This window comes from Macaca thibetana, chromosome 17, assembly GCF_024542745.1.
Source record: "Macaca thibetana thibetana isolate TM-01 chromosome 17, ASM2454274v1, whole genome shotgun sequence".
NCBI lineage: Eukaryota > Metazoa > Chordata > Mammalia > Primates > Cercopithecidae > Macaca > Macaca thibetana.
Genome location: NC_065594.1, coordinates 9,958,813 through 9,979,587, shown reverse-complemented (window position 1 = coordinate 9,979,587; position 20,775 = coordinate 9,958,813). Strand labels below are relative to the sequence as shown.

The 20,775-nt window shown below is 46.8% G+C and overlaps 1 protein-coding gene across 8 annotated transcripts in view; it reads left to right on the top strand.

Moving 5' to 3' along the window:
• Positions 1-20,775, top strand: part of HMGB1 (high mobility group box 1) — a 979,364-nt gene that overhangs the window by 602,364 nt on the left and 356,225 nt on the right. Inside the window, exon 1 of one of the 8 annotated variants that reach the window (XM_050766941.1) lies at positions 19,401-19,410. The exons of the other annotated variants lie outside the window; for them this stretch is intronic. The gene's annotated coding sequence lies outside the window, so the exon portion shown is untranslated. Of the gene's footprint in view, positions 1-19,400; positions 19,411-20,775 lie in introns of those variants that run through there. 8 annotated transcript variants of the gene reach the window in all.

Sequence of the window (20,775 nt, the reverse complement as noted above, 5' to 3'; positions counted from 1 at the left end):
ACATGCCCTTATATCCCTTATAAGTGGAAACTGAGGCTCAGCAAAGTGAGTGACTTGCCTAAGGTCACCGGCTGGTGTGTTCTGGAGCGCACATGAATCCGGCTTCCTGATGCCTAAGCCTACAGAACTCACTTGTTCCTTCACAGTGGAGATCCCTGCTCAACCTTTAGCTACATCCACTCCCGATTCATCCACTTGTCTGGAGAACAGGACCATAACCATAGCTGCATTCACCAAGCCACTGAGGAACACCTTGAGAGAAAAAACCCTGCAGGAGAAGAGGAAGCCAGACGGGTCCTGCGTGGCTCTGTGGTCAGAGGCAGGCGAGCTCCTCCACATGGCCTGGCAGTGGACACCAGGTTTGTCCTCAGGCCAGCATCTCAGCAGACTGATTATTTAGCCAAACCCTCTGAGAGATGTGAGCACACAGAGAGGGGATCCTGGTGCCCCATGCAGGGTGTAAGACAAGAGAGTGGTGAGGAACTTCTCCGGTTTCAGGCACATCAGGAGTTCAAGGGTCTCAGGTGTGGTGCTGGAAATTGGCGGAGGTGGGGGTGGCATCAGTGTGAGGCTGTGGGACTCAAAGACACCGCAGCAGTGCCTGGAGGCCAGCCGTGGGCCCCATATACTCACCACCCAGACACGATGAAGCCCTTTGCCATCCTGGGATACTCATCTTGTGGTTTGCAGATCTTCGCAAGAGTGGGTGGATTCCATGAGAGGAAACAAGCAAAGGTGCTGAGTTTTGGGTCTAGTTCGGTGCCCAGTGAAAGGGAGGCAGCACCCATAAGAAGGGAGAGAAGGAGGGAGCCGAGAGTGAAGCTTCCAGGGCTTTGCACAAATGCAGCAAGGACTTTAGACCTTGAAGCTGTAGAAGCACAAGTTCGAGGCAATCCTATCTTAAAAATTCAGGGATGTTCCTGATGAGCGATTACCCTGATAATGAAATGAAGGCCTGGAAGGTTTCAGGGCTTGTCTCAATCGTCTAATCTCAAGCCAGGATTCTTTTTATTTCTATCATGATTTTACATGTTACACCAGACCACTCAGCTCAGTGAGAATTCCCCAGCTGTTTCAGGGTGACAGCCTGACATTCACGTGATAAACATCCAGCTCTCCCCACCCCTTTCTAGCCCAGCTCACTTTATCCTAAATGCCAGTTTCTGCCTGTCCTGCGGATGTTTACTGAGTCTAAAGGAATGCTCATTTTCTAAAGGTTTGCTCCTGTTACACGTGAAATGACAGGTCTTTGCAAATTCATCTCTAGCTTATTGATTCTGACAGCGTGCTCTAAGGCGCATGGCGTGAGCATGGACTTCCTGTGAGGAGACCACCCAGGAATGACGGCGATGTTCTCAAGCTGTGTCTTCCTGGCCAGCGCAGGAAGACACTGGGCACTTCGCTGATAACAGGCGGCAGGCTGTCCATTCATTCATTGGCACCTAATCCTGCTGCTGAGATCCGAGCTCTAGATTTGTAATGACTTCAGGTCATGGGGCTATTGGCCTCTTTTAAGCACCTTTGAAAAAATGTAGGATGGAGACAAAGTTCAAATCAACCTGCAAAGTGGAAATGTCACAGCGGCCATTCATGACTTCCTTCTGCACAGGCTGATGAATAGACTATGTGGCTAGCTCTGAGCTGCATGCTTGGAATTTGCTGGCGAGCAAGATTACACATAGTCTGTCCTATAGACTGAAATGCAGGAGGCAGACCAGGCAACTGTTACACTGAAGCATCCAGCAGCCATGCAGCACGGTGGCCCAGGCACTCACAGAGAGGCAGGCGGCCCAGGCACTCACGGAGAGGCAGGCGGCCCAGGCACTCACAGAGAGGCAGGCGGCCCAGGCACTCACGGAGAGGCAGGCGGCCCAGGCAGCCCGAATGCACATACCATTAGCTTGGGTGAGAAAAGTCGAGGGTGCCAGCATAGCAGCAGGCCAGCAATGGGTTGTTAGTGATGTCAAGGTTGTGAAGAAGCTGGTTCTCTGAGAATTGTACTTCAAGAATTTTACTTGTACTTCAACCCAGACTCCTGAGGACTTTTCTGCAGATGACTGCAGAGGTGACCTGCATTCGAGCACTCATTTCTCCAGAACTCCCTGGCTGGGCTTCTTGGATTTCAGCTATCCTGGTGAGTCCATGTATTGTGGCAGTAAAAAGTCCAGATCTTAGAAACTGGCATAGCCCTACCTTTTACTAGCAGTGCGACTGTGAACAAGTCTCCTAATATCTCTGAGGCTCAAACTCCTCAATTAAAACATGAGGATAATCATAGGATTGTTAGAAGATGTATCAGTCAGGTTTCTCCAGAAAAACAGCCAATAGGAGGAGTGTGTGTGTGTGTGTGTGTGTGTGTGTGTGTGTCTTTTACGTATATTAAGAAACTGGTTTTAAGGAATTGGCTCACAAGATTATGGGGCCTAAGGCCGGGCGCAGTGGCTCACGCCTGTAATCCCAGCACTTTGGGAGGCCAAGGCAGGCAGATCACCTGAGGTCAGGAGTTCAAGACCAGCCTGACCACCATGGTGAAACCTGGTCTCTACCAAAAATACAAAATCAGCTGGGTGTGGTGGCACACGCCTGTAATCCCAGCTATTTGGGAGACTGAGGAAGTAATATCGCTTGAACCTGGGAGGCGGAGGTTGCAGTGAGCCTGGGCAACAAGAGCAAAACTCCATCTCAAAAAAAAAAGAGAGAAAAAGATCATGGGGCCTAGCAAGTCTGCAGTCTGTAGGGCAGGCCTGCACGCTGGAAATTCAGGCAGAGCTGATACTGCAGCCTGGAGGGGGCATTTCTTCTCCTATGGGAACGTTGGGTTTTGCTCATAAGGCCTTTCAACTGATGGCTGAAGCCCACCCTTTTAATCCCCTTTACTTAAAATCAACTGATGGTAGATGTTAACCGCATCTATAAACCACATTTTCACAGCAACACCTAGATTAATATTTGACTCCACAACTGGGTAGTAACAGCCTCGTCAAGTGGACACGTCCAACTGACCATTGCGGAAGGATGGTCCGCGCATCTCCCTTTTGGGAGAGGCATTTCGATGAGCAAAACACTCAGCTCAGTCCTTGGCATGGAGAGTGCTCAATACATTGAAGCGATTTTTATTTTTAATGTATTCAAAACTATTTGAGAGCCAGATGAGGTGATGCCTGTAATCCCAGCTCCTCCGGAGATTGAGGTTAAAGGATGGTTTGAAGCCAGGAGTTTGAGGCCAGCCTGGGCAACATAGCAAGACCCTCTCTCTGAAAATGTGAAAAAAACTGAGCATCTGCTATGATCAGCTAAAGTACATCTAATTGCTCATGACCATGAGTGAGATTGATAACACACTCCCATCCTACCTAGCTTACATCTCTAGTCTCAATGCCCAGTCCCCTCTAAGCTAGCCCGTGACCATTTGTGTCTCCAAACGCCTTCTCTCTGGGCTGGCTGGAGAGTATCTCTTCATCACAAACTTTGCTGCCACAGATAAGTGTCAATAAAGAATTCCGTGTCTCCTGCCAGGAAAATGCTCATCTTTATTCAGACACTTCAGTGAGTTCAGGCCCACCCTCTATCTATTAGAACCAAGATAAATGTTTTTATTTTTAACCAAGACTTTTACTAGCATTCTCATGGGACCTAATTCCTCAATTCCCTTAAATGACAGCTGATGCCTTTCTCGTCCTGTCTAGTGAAATTCTTTTTTCCCTGGTATTTTCTATGCTACAGAAACTTCTGGCTGATGGAGGAGAGGGGTAGGGACCAGAGAAGCTGAGGTAGGTCAAACCACAGGTATAACCGAAGCTATTTTACTTCTGGATTTGCCTTTAATAGGACTTTGAGGACCATTTTAAAAGAAATGCATCTGAAACAACAGGCGTAATCATGGTGCCACAAGTTTGTTCATGGAGTTTCTCTCCTTCTCTATGTTTTCATCTAGAACCCAAAGACATTCTTGGGGAACAAATGATGCCTGCCCTTATTCTATATTGTTTCCGCGTGGTTAAGATCAGATACAAGTTACACCTGTGAGAATCTGTCCTAAAGGAGAGATGCAGAGAGTCTGCCCACAGGAGGGACACCATGCTGCTTTTGGGAGAGGGTCTACATCACTGTGGTTAAGGATGTAGGCCTTGGCATCAGATTGCAAATTCAAATCCTGCCTCTGCTGCTTACTGGCCAAGTGACTTGGGCAAGTTACTTAACCTCTCTTTTCGTGCTTCCATTTCTTTATCTGTAAAGTGGATTACTCTGGAATTGAAAGTTATCTAAATATGAAATACTTGGCACATATTGAGCACTTAGTTTAATTAAATTATTGGTGTTATTATTATTGTAAGTGGTAGAACCCAACTCAAGCAAACTTAAAGAAAATGGAAACTTATTAGAAAAACAATGTGTCATTTTACAGAGGCAAGGAATTAGCCTTTCTCATTGTAGCTTTGATTTGCATTTCTCTGATGTTTAGTGGTGTTGATTATTTTTTCATATGACTTTTGGCCATTTGTATGTCTTCTTTGGAGAAATGTCTATTCAAGTCCTTTGCATGATTCCCTTTATATGAGATATCTAAAATAGTCAAACTCATGGCAACAGAAAGTAGAAGAGTAGTTCTCAAGGGCTGGGGGGAGTGGGAATGGAGAGTTGACTTTCAATGGGTATAAAGTGTCAGCTATGCGAGATGAAGAAGTTCTAGAAATCTGCTGTACACAGCACTGTGTCTACAGTTAACAATACTGTATTGTGCACTTAAAATCGTTAAGAGGATAGATCTCATGGCAGGTGCTCTTGCCACAGATAAATAAATACATAGAAAAAGACAGCCCTTTTCATTGGACATTATGGCTAAATTGCTGTGGGAGATGACTCACAACAAAAGTAAAAACAGGGAAAACCCTGTGCATATTCTACAGAAAAGTTGATCCCAAAATACTACCTCAATATGTATATATCTGTTTCAGATAGGACATGGAGAAAGACACAAGGAAGCTGATTCACTAAGGAAGCAAAATAAAAAATGAACATGATCTGATTGCAGCCAGGGAAGCCTTGTCATCATTAATTAGAGAATTTTAGAACATGCAGTTAGGAATGCTTGAAAACAAGTCACCACCAAGGGGATAGAAAGAATCCAGGAAAGGTATTAAGTTGGGGGTATGCCTTGTGAGTGGGAGACCGAGAATGTTCTCTCTCGGGAAGCCAAAGGGCTGCCTGACAAGAGTCTGGTCCTAACTCAGTACTAAGATCTGGAGAAACCGGATGGGTCTAAGGTGGTCCTAACTCAGGACCAAGATCTGGAGCAACCAGATGGGTGTAAGTCTCCCCACAACCCGCACAGCCCCACTGAGCAATCAGGAACTCAGGCTTGGTCTGGAGAATAGACCCAAGAGTGGCACAAAGTAATGAAACTGGAGACAACGTTAAAACATGCTCTGTATGCAAGACTGAGGCAGCTGAGCCTGGCCATCCAGCTGCACTTTGTAATTTGTCTTCCCACACAGTCTCTGCTCAGGATTTTACATTCTGCCTCAACTCTCAGCAACTGACCCAGCACACACCATAGAAATATATTAGAGAGAAGCAAGCTTTTGCTTTTAAATTAAAGTACAGAAACTCAATTTACAGAGAAATCACTGAATACCTGTAGTGTGGCAGAGGACCTACCAATTGTTTTTTTTTTTTTTTTTTTGGGAGGGGAAAGGGAGGGCCTGCTATGATCTGAAAAACATCTGAATGTTTTCCCCCCAAATTCATGTTGAAACTTAATCCCCAAGTATTAAGAGGTGAGTATTAAGTATTAAGAGGTGAGGTCTTTTGGAGGTGATTAGATTGAGGGCTCCATCCTCATGCATGGGATGAATGCCTTTATTCATAGCTTGAGAGAACCTATTTGCCCCTTTTCTCCCATCCTGTGAGTACACATAGGAGGCACCGACTATGAGGAACCCTCCTCATTATACATGAATCTTCTGGTACCTTGATCTTGGACTTCCCAGCCTCCAGAACTGTGGACAACAAATTCTGCTGTTTGTAAGTTACCCAACCCAAGATATTTTGTTCTAGTCTGAATGGAACAAGACAGGGTTTTTTGTTGTTGTTTTGTTTTTTATTTTTCATTTGTGTTTTGTTTTTAGGGGGCTTGTTTCAGTGCTATCTGGATAGCAGGAATAAAATAATAATAATTTGATTGACATGTATTTATTGAATGTCTTTGATATACCAGGCACTCTTCTTGTAGCTGAGGATATATAGCACTGAACAAACAGACAAGGTTGTGTGACCTCAACAAGCTTGCTTCTGAGAGCCTCTGCACAGCAAAAAAAAAAAAAAAAAAAAAAAAAAAAAAACTATCAACAGAGTAAACAGATAAACTGCAGAATGGGAGAAAATATTTCTAAACTATGCATCCAACAAAGGATTAGTATCCAGAAACTATAAGAAACTTAAACAAATCAATAAGCTAATTTGGTTATAAAGTGGGCAAAGTACATGAAAAGACAATTCTCAAAAGAAGACATACATGCGACCAACAAACATACGAAAAACTGCTCAACATCACAAATCATCAGAGGATGATTAGACACAAAACCACAATGAGATACCACCTCACAGCAGTCAGAATGGCTATTGTTAAAAAGTCAAAAATTAACTGTTTTATTTTTTGAGGCTGTTAAGGGAATAACTTAAACACTATTGGTGGGAATGTAACTTATTTCAGCCCCTGTGGAAAGTGGTTTGGAGATTCCTCAAAGAATTAAAAATAGAATTATCATTCAACCCAGCAATCTCATGACTAAGTATATACTTCCCCCCCAAAAAAATCCTTCTAACCAAAAAGACATTTGCACTCATATGTTCATCGCACTACTGTTCACAATAGCAAAAACATGGGATCAACTCAGGTGCCCATCACTGGTGGACTGGATAAAGAAAATGTGGTACATATACACCATGGAATACTACACAGTCATAAAAAAAGGATGAAATCATGTCTTTTGCAGCAACATGGATGCAGCTGGAGACCATTATCCTAAGCAAATTAGTGCAGAAACAGGAAACCAAATACCACATGTTTTCACTTATAAGTGAGAGTTAAACATTGAGTACACAGGGACACAAAGATGGGAACAATAAACGTGGGGGATCCCAAAAGGGGGGAAAGAGTGGGTCAAGGGTTGAAAAGCTGCCTATCGGGTACTATGTTCACTACTTGGGTGACAGGATCATTAGAAGCCCAAACCTCAGCATCATGCAATACACCCATGTAACAAACCTGCACAGGTGCCCCCCGAATCTAACATTTAAAAAATCAAAACCAAATAAATAAAAATAAATTCACCTTTTGAAAAAAGGCTTACTTTCTAGCTGGGAAAGATCGACAAAAACCAAAATAAGTATGATATGTATGATGTTAGAAAGTTGTAGTCTATGAACAAAAGAAAAGAGAATGAAAACCAATAGTGTTACTGGGGATGGGTTATGCAATTTTAAGAACAGATGTCAGGCAACCCTTTGCCAAGAGGGTGACATTGCAGTCAATACCTAAAGGAAGTGAGGGAGTGAGTTAATCACGTGTCTGGAGATAGAATTTCCCAGACAGAGAGAAACAGGAGATGCAAAGGCCCTCAGGTAGAACTTACTTGGTGCATTGAGGCACAACAAGGAGGCTAATGAAGGTGGGCAGGTTTAGCAAGGGGATAACAGAGGAGATAAGGTGGAGGTGGAGTGCAGATAATGTAGCATCTGGCTATTCAATACCAGGGTCTTGGACCAGCAGCAGCAGCAGAGTGCTTGATAGAAATGCAGAATCTTGGGTTCTATCCCAGACCACTGAGTCAGAGCTGCACTTTCACAACATCCTCAGTAGCTCACATGCACATTACAGTTTATAAAGTGCTGCTGTCAGGCTTGAGCATCCCACTGTTGGGCCTCAGCTATTAACTTTGTGCAATAACATCGGATATCTTCAGAGGCTTCCAAACATTGGAAGAGTGTAATCTGACTTACGTTTTAACAGGATCGCCCTGGCTGATGGGGGCAAGAGTGGAAACCCAGAGCCAGTTGGAAGTTTCAATCACCTGGTAAGAGACAAGGACTGAGGTTAACAGGTGGTGGTGAGAAGTGACTGGGTTTAGATATACGGAAGGCGGTGGTGCGAAGTGCCTGGGTTTAGATATACGGAAGGTGGTGGTGCGAAGTGACTGGGTTTAGATATACGGAAGGTGGTGGTGCGAAGTGACTGGGTTTAGATATACGGAAGGTAGAACTGACAGGACTTGCTGATGGATTGGATGTGGGATGTGAGAAAAAGGGAAGATTCCAGGGTGACTCCTAGGTTTCAGACCTAGTTACATTAATGAAGCATTTACTATGCGCCAGACACAGTACCTTTTCCTCCACCACCTCATTTAATCCTTACAATGACCCTCTGAGAACCACTATTATTAATCCCAGAAAGGCTAACTCACAGAGCTAGTCCATGAAGAAGCCAAGTTATGAACCCAAGTGTGCTGCTTCCAGAGTCCAAGCTACCCCACTGCTCAAGGCTTACTTCCCTTCCAGCCCCCTTAGCTAGACACACTCTGAAATGAAGAGTGTGAGCAGTAGAGCTGGCTATGGCTCCACAGTATACCACCTGTGTGACCCCCAGTAAGCTACTCAACTTCTGTGAGCCTCAGTTCCTCATCTGTAAAATGGGTCTATTAATGCTCCATAGGCTTTTTGCAGGATGAAGCAAGATACTGAATCCAGAGCAGTAGGCTGAGCCTGTTGTTCGTTTCCAAGCTGCCCTAAGGCTTTTTGCCCACTGCATTATATTAATTTTTTTTATATCTCACACACATACATGTGTGCACAAAGAACTCAAACCAGATCATGGTCTATCAAAAGAGAAACGACAAAACGACAGAAGTGAAGCCACAGAAATGGGAAAAGGGACTAAGAAGCAGAGACGGCAACCCTGAGCAAAAGAGCCAGGAGGAGACGAAGGATGGGGAGGCAGCAAGCGGGAAGGTGAGGAGAGGGACCACAGAACCCAAGGGGCAGACGGCATCGAGGGCAGACACCTACTAGTGAAACGTTAGCATTTCCAGCCTTAACAAGGCCTTTCTCGTTGTGTATGGCTTTTTCTTCCTGTCCTAAAAGTCCTTGTAGAACAGGAATACTTCTTCTCTATGCATTTTGCAACTCTGACCCCCTAGCAATTACATAAAGAAGGGCTATAGTGCCGTTCGACAGGGTTTTTTTTTCTCTCCCAACAAAGATTTAAAATGACGACATCTGCCCAAATACTCAGTCTCCTACTTGTCTCCATCAAGACCCATTTGCTGGCAGCTTTGAGACTGAAACTCTCAAGGGAGAGGGTGAATCATCCCTTCACACGGGTGCTTGTCTTCCTCTCACAATCATGAATTCCCACAGAGATGCCGGGAACTTGTGGCTAAGGGCAGACGCTGAGGCTAAAATTGAACATGGGTGCAATGGAGCTGTGCTTCAAAGAGACATAAGGAAATGAGGAGTCGTCCTTGTCCTGCTCTGTGGTTAATGAGTTGACAACACTCTGCTGATGGAGGGACGGTGACTTCAGGCAGGAAGGGTGAGGGAAGGACTGGGCTCTGGGCTGTGCCACTGTCCACCCATCGGCATTGCTGCCTGGATGACTGGGGGACAGATCCCCTGGGGTGGAGGCTGGCTGCTGGGAATTATCCACTTTGGCTTACAAATGAATTCACTAGGAAGATAGCCATTAGTGCAAAGTATGCCTTTCTCTCAGGAAAATCACCCTACAGATCATCATGATTTTAAGGTTTTCCTTTCCAGTGACCCCTTCTAGGAGTTTTCATTCTTCAAACAAATCATCAATTTATAATCATACTAAACACTATAATCATACTAAACATTATAATCATACTAAACACTAAAAGGTTGTGTTTTTTTTTTTTTTTGGTTCTTTCCTTCAAACCAGCAATCATCTTATGTGAATGCCCTACTGCCTAAGATCCAAATGAAGTAGAAGCACCTGCCTCCTTTTAAAACGGCCATTGTGTTCATTGCCAGGTGTCTCTCTTGCCTAAGCACAAGGTCTCCCTGTTCCACGGACTGACAGCTGCTTTGTAATATATACTACTTACGTTTGAATGCAATAGCTGGATTCTTATGTCAAGACCTATGGAAGCTTTAAGGTTTTACCCCAGCTGTGAGCTAACAAGTTTCATGGATTCTGACAGAAGACATGACACTCCTGGATCAGAGACAAAATATATTATTCACAGCACTCTCACTTACTTCAGAGAGCGCTAGCATCTTTGCAGCCGGCGTCCTGCCCCGAGTCCCATGGCACAACAGGCCCAGATGAGGGCTACACACTCAGTGGGATGCACTGCAGCAGAGGAATCCAGGGTCAAGGGCCCAGCACTTTTTGAGTGAGCAGCAAACATTGCGGCAAGCAGCAGACGAGCTCTTCCCCCTCCTCCTGCAGAGTTAGCAGCTACTTAGTAGTCACGCTGTGAGCACCTGACCGACTTAGGTATCTGTGGGACTAGCTAGGAAACTGCCCAGTGTCAGGAGATAGGTAAGCCCTGCAATCAGGCAGCAAGAGTGCACAGCTGAGACCAACAGCTTCATCCATCCAGGTGGTCCTTTCCCTAATCATTCAACTGCATGAGAACTCTTTTTGGTAATGTCCATGTTACTTTGCAGACAACTGAAAATCCGGCCTGATAACCATATCTCCCAGGCAACCCATGCCTCTAACGAAAATACAGTGTTTCTCAGAAGGGGAAATTAGAATTAAATATACACCTTCATCTATTCTTCCTTCCCTCATGTTTGATCTAAACTGAGTTCATTTAGAGTCACTGAGGCCAAGAAAGGTATTTGTTTGGTAGTGGTGTCAGGAGGTGGGAAAGAAGGATAGATACATCCTATTGTTATATGTATCTCTAAGAGCAGATGACTAACAAATGTGTTACGTGGTAAGTGTGTTGGAATAACTCTCAACAACATCATTTACAAATGCTTTAAAAAATGTCATTAAGGCCAGGCATAGTAGCTCATGCCTATAATCCCGGCAGTTTGGGAGGCTGAGGCAGGAGGGTCACTTGAGGAGTTTGAGACTAGCTGAGGCAACAAAATGAGACCCCCACCTTTACAAAAATTAAAATTTGCTGGGTTTAGTGGTGCATACCTGTATTCCCAGCTACTCAGGAGGCTGAGGGAGGGGAATCACTGGAGCCCAGAAGTTTGAGGTTGCAGTGAGCTATGATCACACCACTGCACTCCAGCCTGGGCAACAGAGCCAGACCCTGTTTCCAAAACAAGCAAACAAACAAAGTCATTAAACCTCTCAACATTGTTGGGGGCTTAGGCGCAGTGTGGGCCTCTGTTACACAGTGTGCCAGTACATTATGTCCCTTATTTTCTTATGCTTTGACCTCTAGAGTCTTGCTGATCAAATTCAGTTCAGCCAACTCCTAAAGATATTAAACAACTCACCCAGGAGGATGCTTTTAAAACGTAAACGAACCAATCCAGAGTTCATACCCAAACCACTTCCTCTATTCACTATCCACCTCCCCTAATAACCCCAGGGCCAGGGAGCAGACAACTAGGGACAGTCCCTACGCCCCAGAGCCCACTGAAAGTGTTCAAACTAGTCAATCCCAGCCCTGTCCACCCTGCCTCCCTCTCCCTCTACTGCTGTTCCCCAACCCAATGCTTCCCCACGTGGCGCCCCATGCAGGTGTGCCCTCTTCTCTTAGGAACTGTGAGTAACAAACTATCTTTTCTTCTCGGGTCTTTTTTTTTTTTTTTAATTTGTTTAGAGACAGGATCTTGCTCTGTTGCCTAGGCTGGAATGCAGTGCCACAACCATAGCTCACTGCATTCCTGAACTCCTGGGTAACAGTGATCCTCCCGCCTCAGCCTGCTGAGTAGCTGGAACTACAGGCACGCACCATTGTGCCTGGCTTTTTTTTTATTTTAAATTTTTTGTACAAACAGTGTCTCCCTGTATTGCCCAGGCTGGTCTCAAACTCCTGTCCCGCCTCGGCCTCCCAAAGTGCTGGAATTATAGGCATAAGCCACCGCGTGCAGACACAACTATCTTTTCAGTGGCAATCATCTTCTGATCTGTTGGCTTTATTGTGGCTCCAATTTCCTATTAATACCCTATATTTTAAAATAAGCAGTACCATTTGTACTTGGAGAAAGGACTGCGGGTGAGTGGGGAGACAGCCCAGGGTGTCGCATGAGAGTCACCTTCTCTGTAAGTGCAACAGTGGAGCATTTGTTCATCTAACGTTAATACCCTTGAGAGTCAGGCATCACACTCAGCTGCCCTCTGATATTCCCACCAGGGTGCTTCACAGGGGTCTCTCACTGCACTGTACAAAACCGAACTCTAGAGCTCTCCCCCTCAACACACACATACACACACACACACACCACATACACACACACACCACATACACACACACACCACATACACACACACCACATACACACACACCACATACACACCACATACACACACACACCACACACACACACACCACATACACACACACCACATACACACCATATACACACACACTACATACACACCAAATACACGCACACCACATACACACACACCACAGACACACTACATACACACGCACCACATACACACACACACCACATACACACACACAACATACACACCACATACACACACACCACAGACACACACACCACATACACACACATCACATACACACACACCACAGACACACACACACCATATACACACACACCACAGACACACCACATACACACACACCACAGACACACCACATACACACACCACATACACACACACCACATACATACCACATGCATGCACATGCCACATACACACATACCACATACACACCACATACACATAAACACCACATACACACACACACCACATACACACCACATACACACACACACCACATACACACCACATACACACACACCTGATACACACACACCACATACACACACACCACATACACACCACAGACACACCATATACACACACACACCACATACACACCACATACACACCACATACACACACCACATACACACCACATACACACATACACCACATACACACCACATACACATACACACCACATACACGTACACACCACATACACACACACCACATACACACCACATACACACATACACCACATACACACCACATACACATACACACCACATACACGTACACACCACATACACACACACCACATACACACCACATACACATACACACCACATACACACCACAGACACACACACACCACACACACACCACTTTCACACATGCACACCACATACGCACACACACCACAGACACACACAACACATACATACACAGCATATACACACACCACATACACACCACATACACACCACATACATACACACGACATACACACACCACATACACACACAATCTCTCTCTCTATTCCTCCCCTCGTATCCCTGCCTCCAAACACAGCATCACCATCCATTAAGATGCCTGATCCAGAAAATTATCTGTCATTCTTGACCCTTCTTATTTCTCCATTCCAATCCATCACTCAACCCTATCAACTCTACCACCAATATATGTCTCAATTATATTTTCTCTCCATCACTACTGCTCTAGGCTCAAGCCAGTATGACTTCTAGCCTCGACGGCTTCCATAGTCTCCTCCTCCATTTCTCCATACAACAACTCAAACCACCTTTTTAAACTAGAAATCATGCACCCTGACTCCCTTGTGCTAAAACCTTAGGCTGTAGTTAGAATAGAATTCATAATCCTTCCTGTGTAGGATCTGACGCGTGATCACCTCTTCAATCAACTCTGGCTGGGTGCAGTGGCTCAGGGAGGCTGAGACGGGCGAATCACCTGAGGTCAGGAGTTCGTGACCAGCCTGGCCAACATGGTGAAACTCCATCTCTGCTAAAAATACAAAATTAGCTGGGTGTGGTGACACATGCCTGTAGTCCCAGCTACTCGGGAGGCTGAGACAGGAGAATCGCTTAAACCTGGCTGCAGTAAGCCGAGATCGTACCACTGCACTCCAGCATGGGCGAGACACAGCGAGACTCTGTGTAAAAAAAAAAAAAAAAAAAAAAAAAAAAAATCTACTCTGACTGCATTACCTTTGCTCACTCTACTTCAGCCACCCACGCCCCCCTCCCCCATTTCCTGGACTCCTTTACTGCCTGGAATGCCCTTCTCCCCAGGCTTGGCCCATGTGGTAGGCATTACTAGCACTCCCCAAGATTTCTGGCTCTCTCGCCTTTTAAGCTCATGTCCCCTTGAAATTAGGCATGGCATGGGGTATGCTGTGGCCAGTGAGATGTCGGTGGATGGGACATGTGTCAGCAACAGAGGAATTTCGGCATCAGAGTGCATTTCTCCACGCTCCGTTCCCTGCTGTGATGCTGTTGGAAGACAAGTTAACATGGAGATGCTGGAAGATCAAAGCCTCCTGGAACACTGGGCCACATCTGGAAGGCAGCTGCCCTGAAGAGCTGCCCAGATTCTCCACTGACTATTGTGAGTGAAAAGTAAAATTGTATCATGGCAAGCCACTGAGACTTGGGGGTTGGTTGTTACACCTATTCCAACGAGCACAGCCTGCCTTTTCATCCTTGAGATTTTCATCCTCCCATAAAGAAACCTTCCCTGACCCTGCCTTACAGAATCACACACACACACAACCACACACACAACCACACACACAACCACACACACAACCACACACACAACCACACACACAACTGCAGATGTACACAGCCACAGACACGTTCCTAAATCCAGTCCCCTTGTTATTCTCTCACAGCCTTCTTCATTCTTCCTCCACAATCCTTATCACACTTTGTAATTACACATTTATTCTGTTTTTATTTGTTCATTATTTGCCTCACCTACCAGATTGTAAATTCCACCTGGGTAGGAACCACGTCTGATTTGTTTACGAGGGAGTTTTCACTAAGCCTGTGCACAGGGCCTGCACCTAACAGACACTTAAGCTCCTCTTGAATGAATGAGCGAGTGAGTGAATAAGTGAATGAGTGTACACTCTGAAGAAAAGGTTGTTCCCTGTGGCAACTGACATGGTTTTTCCCCTCCCAATCTCGCACTGAAATGTAATCCCCAATGCAGGAGGTGGGGCCTGGTGGGAGGTGTCTGTGTCATGGGACCAATGACAGAAGATCCCTCCTGAATGGCTTGGGGCCCTCCTTGTAGTAATGAGTGAGTTCTCACTCTGAGTTCACCGGAGTTCTGGTTGTTCAAACGAGTGTGTCACCTGCCCTCTGCCCCTGCTCCCAGCCTCAGGGATTTCTTTATAGGGGCACAAAAATGGACTAAAACAATAACCACAGCCATTGGTCTCTTATCTCATCATTCTCACATCCCTCCTCTACTAGCTTCCTCTCCCATTTCACTTGCTATTCCTGGCCTCTTCTTCTACCTTGACTTGCCTGATCCCCTTTCTTTTCTCTTCCCTTCCTTTCCTTCTTTCCACTCTTGTCCCTGCCTAAGATGGTGATGCTCACAACTAAGGAGTTTGCTCACCCTGGCCATGAGACCAAGGGTTGGGATTGGCTAGTCACTGTTTTTAACTAAACAGGGGTAGACTGTTGGCCATGGGTCCTAGAATTCTGTCTGTCATTTGCCTTGGGCTCCGTGTGCTCTGCATCGCGTGTGGACACTGACCAGGGCCTGCTTCCCTCCCACCACTCCATCTCCGAGAACAGCATGACAGTCACACACAGTCACACACAAGCTAGAAATGCCACAGTATCTCAGTCTCTCCTCTCCCTTCCATGTCATATCTACACAGCCAGGGAGTCCTGTCTATCCCAATGCACGCCTCCTGTCCCCGCTTCCTCTCCACCACACTGCCCCTGCTCATGCCCACTCTTCTGACTGAACTCATTACATTCCCTCCTACCTCATTTCCCAGGCTCTAAACTCACCTTCTGGGAACCTCTGATCCAATCTAATGGTGCATGCTTCTGCTTAGACCCATGGCTCCTTCTGTCTCTAAGATGAAATGCACGTGCCTTGGCCTGGCCTGCAGGGTCCTCCAGAGCAGGCCCACTTAACCTTGCCATCTTCATCTGGCCCTGCCCCTCACACTCTACGTTCTGGCCATACTGGACCCTAGCAGTTCTCAAAACTGTGTCGTGTCCATCCTACTATGAAATTTTATCTTATCTTATGCCAAGACATTCCTCTTAATGTGAGGACTGCCCATGTTTAGCAAAATACCTAGATAAACTGCTTTGAAATAGAAGATAAGCCTCCAAGGACATAGAAGGAAATAAACAAGAGATAGCTGAGCCACACCACATGAGAAATGAACAGAAAGTCTTCCCTTCTTTTTTTAAATGTAAGATACATTGCACATATAGAAGAGTAAGTCATATATGTTCAGTTTTAAAAATAATTGTAAAGCAAATGCACTTGGAACCATCACCAAGGTCAAGATGCAGAGCATGGCCAGGATCTAGAAGCTCGTCCTGGTCACAGCTTCAGGTGAACAGGTTCATGGGTGGGAGAAACTGGGAAAGAAGACAGAGAAGCAGGGAAAGCTCCGGATGTGGTGAATTTGCCTTTTTGCTTCAATTTCCAGTAGACATTCCTAACATGTCTGATAACGGGGAGTGGGCGGGGAAGGTGTTGCAGGAAGCCAAGGGGGTCTATCCCATGCTTGGGTTGACTGTGGATACAGATAAAGGAACATCTGCAGATGCAGAAAGGAAAATAAGAACTCAAAAGAAACGGAACGGGAGTCAGGGTGAGATCTGGATTGCTAAACTGGGTCATGGCTGTCCTTGATGCCTTTCCCGGACTCACATCCTACTTTCAACTTCCAGAATCACTCCTGTTCCCTGCCAGGGAAAGGTGAGCCTTCCATTCACTTTGCAGGTCTGTGTGTTCCTGTGCGTTACCTTGTGTGTCCGTGATGCATCGATGTTGCTGCTAGGGCATTTTCACGTGGACCTAAGTGTCGAGAACACTGGGAGCCCATAGATCCATTTGAACCCATTTTGGGGACTAAATGCAGGTTTCATACTCAAGCGTCTACTAGAAGATAAGAAACCCCCACAAAGAAACACTGAGCGCACACCCATTAAGTCCAGTTCTGGTGATCATGGCTCTCTCTGTTTATCCTGAGATGCAGGCGGTTATGGAGCTGGAAGAGAAGCTGAACTGGGATGAATCTGGGGGAAAACTCTGCAATGTAGAGAAGTTCACCAGCTGCATAAATGCTTGTAAAAGTTTCCTCGTTTGAGTTGAGTTAGAGGCACGTTGTCTACCACTGGCAGTAGTAGTCGTCTAAAGTTTCCTAAGATTCTGAAAATTGGGGCTGTTTCTGCCTTCCCCAATAATCCAGGACCTCAGGGAGAACACGGCTACCTAGCGCATCACAGGGAGGGAAATCCAGTGCTGGCTTCTGCGATTACAGGATGAATAGAAACTTCCTTACTCTGAGCCCAGACTAAGGGAAAGTGAGATAAGCATTAAGTAGTTTCTTGGCAGTGAGGAGTGAGGAACATCTGCTCTCGGGATGTTGACATTTCTCTAAGGGCTCAATAGCAGGAACTGGCCAATGTCCAACATGCAGGAACCTCGATGCTCCCAACGCTGATTTCTGAGGTCGAAAGCATGGCGTGTGCCACACCCAAGGCGCTCAACACAGGAGCGGCCATTGCGGTCCCCTACAGCTTTGTTCCAGGGTTCTGTAGCAGAGTTGATACTGTGGAGGTGCCGCAGGAGTTCATCCACCTATGTGCTGCAGCCCAGGAAGCCCCAGTGCCTTGACTCTCGGTGGCATGTTCCCTTTCCAGGATGGTGCCTCCCAGTGCCCCCATACCCACCAGGATGCAAGAGTTTGCAGAGCAGCTTCTCAGAGAGGTGCAGGGACCCTGGAAGCACTAGCTCGGTTTCCAGCATAGGGTCTGCTGGGAAAGGATGATAACAACCTAGAAAAGAAGTTAGGGTCTCCTTCCAACTGCTAAGACCATGGTCATCGCAAAATACAAAATGCTAGACTCTGATGTTATTTGGAAGGAAGCAGGAAAATGGAGAAAAATACAAATGTCTGATACTTTGTGCTTTCCTTTTTTTTTCTCTCTCTCTCTCTCTTTGAGCACCTCTAAAAGCTTTCTGCCACATCAGAACCAACTTTTTCATTGAGTTAATGCCTGTACTAAGAGGGGCCTGGGTTAGGTGCTGTGCCAGATACCTGAGTTTTATGGGTGTACCCTCAAGAAGCCCAGAGTCCAACGGGACAGATAAAATGGGAACATTATTATTACAATCCTGGGCAGAAAGTCATAAATAGAGTTAAAAATGTTATACTGGTTTCGAGGAAAGAAAGGTTTATAGATAGGATTTCCTGATAAAATACAAGACACCCAGTTGAATTTGAATTTCAGATAAACAATGCATAATTTTTAGTATAAGTATGTCACAAACATTGCTCATACTAAAAAATTATACATTGTGTAGCATTGTTTATCTGAAATTCAAATTCAGCTGTGTGTCCTGGGTTTTTATGTGGTAAGACTGTCCACCCTATTTATAGAAGGTTTCATGGTGTAAATAATATTTCATCCACCTTTTTAAAGACGGGCAAGGCGTGAGCAGATGGAGAGTCATGGGTGCCACGCTCTTAGGGTGCTCCTCTGACCTGCTGCAGAGTCTCCCAGCTCACCAAGAAGACTCTGCAGGTTTATAAGGGGTCAAGAAATTGTATTTTTCCTGCCTGTCCCTGTGGCCTGCGCCGAGCTGGGAGGGCCGGTCAGTGCAGCAGGCAGGATGGGCCAGGTTATGCTGAGGGACAACCAGGGTCAGCGGCTCATCGTCCTCACTCCAGGCCCCAGGTTGATGAGGGTGGGGGGAACGAGGGGAGGCCACTATCTAGGACATTGCCAGTTACCATGGCAAAGGGAAAGAATGTTGCAAAGCAAAGCACAGGCTTTTCAAACACTCACTCAAAAGCAGCACAGTCATTTCCACCCAAAAAATGCCTGCGTTCAAGAAGACAAGAAAATGCAATCCTGTCACGCGCCTAGGGGGAGAAAAACACGCAGATCTTTGGAGCCAGCCCTGAAGATCACCACCGTCAGCTCTGCGTTTCAGTTGTACCAACAGCCTGGCTTCTAACTGCCAGGGATTCCCCAGTGCCAGGAGCTCCTCAGTGCCTGGGGCTCCTCAATGCCAGGAGCCCCCACTGACAGGGACACCCCCTCAGCACCAGGCCCCCGCAAGGCAGACACTCCAGTGCCGGAGCCTCCCCAAAGCCAGCTCTCCCACTCCACGTTGTGCTCCAGCATTTCTGGAGAAGGAAGCCACTGGGTGCGGGGCTGCTTCGTCCTGACACGCTGGGCACGTAGCTTCACTCCTTAGCAGTCATGATCCCCACCTCCTTCTGGATGTCTCCAAGGGAGGATTAAGAAAACCCAAAATCCCAGCATTTTAGGAGGCCGAGGCGGGTAGATCACTTGAGATTAGGAGTTCAAGACCAACCAACATGGTGAAACTCCATCTCTACTAAAGATACAAAATTAGCCCGGCATGGTGGTACACGCCTGTAATCCCAGCTGCTCAGGAAGCTGAGGCAGGAGAATTGCTTGAACTCAGGAGGCAAAGGTTGCAGTGAGCAGAGATGGCGCCACTGCACTCCAGCCTGGGCAACAACAGCGAAACTTTGTCTCAAAAAAAAAAAAAAAAAAAAAAAAGAAAAGAAAAGGAAAAAGAAAACCGCTAGTAGGGAGTGGCCTGTACCTCGGGGGTTGCCAGTGCCAGGTGATGGGCAACAGGGTGCTCTGGGAAGGAAGGAAAACAGGAGCTGCCACAGGGTTTTCTCCTACGGCCCAGGCGAAACCCACAGATTGGCCTTTGTGTCTGGAGCCCTCGACCCCAGAACTCACAAGGCTCCTGTTCAGCTCTGCAGGAGCCAAGGTGGTGACGGTCCCCTCCAGCCAGAGCACCAGGGAGCAGTCCCAAGGCTGGCCCAGAGGGTCTCCATTTGGCACCAAAAAGCAGCCGCATTTAAAAATCAACAGGGAAAGGAAATGAAAAACACCCGCCCACGACCGCCCAGGGCCGCCCAGACCCTTGCAGGTTTACGAGGCCTTTCTGGAAGAGGCATGACTAATGTTGTTATTGCCGAAAGTGCCTGGCTGCCCGCCAGCAGTGCTGTCACCGCCTCGCTGAGCCGCAGTCAGGTGTGGGCCAGAGACAAAGGGGCCTCTGTGCGCTGAGGGGACAGGGACACCGCGGGGGCTGGACAATGGTGTCGGGGAGCCTGGAGAGGCAGCCAGGGCAGGAGGAGGCAGGGGGCCAGTGGATGAAAGGGAGAAGCTGGAGCTGCCAAGGCTCACTCACACCTGAAAAGAGGAGGCGCAGAACCATCTGCTGCTGAGCCAGGGAGGTGGGAGCGCAGGAGGGTGGGGGTGGGGGTGGGGCTGTGGGGAGTGGGGGGGTAAGAAGCATGCCCCACTCAGACTCAGTGCCATGCACCGCCACCCGGGAGCCTTGATGAAACCCACTCTGGTGGCCCACTTTATGCAGGTCCTGCCACGGCACTGCAGGTACTTCCGATGCGTGAATTTCACCCTGGCAGCCCTACCACCCAGCCTAGGGATTTCTGTTATCCCCAGGATAACAGTGAATGAAACTGAGACTCAGAGAGGTGAGTGACCAGCCCAAGGTCACGCCACTGAGGC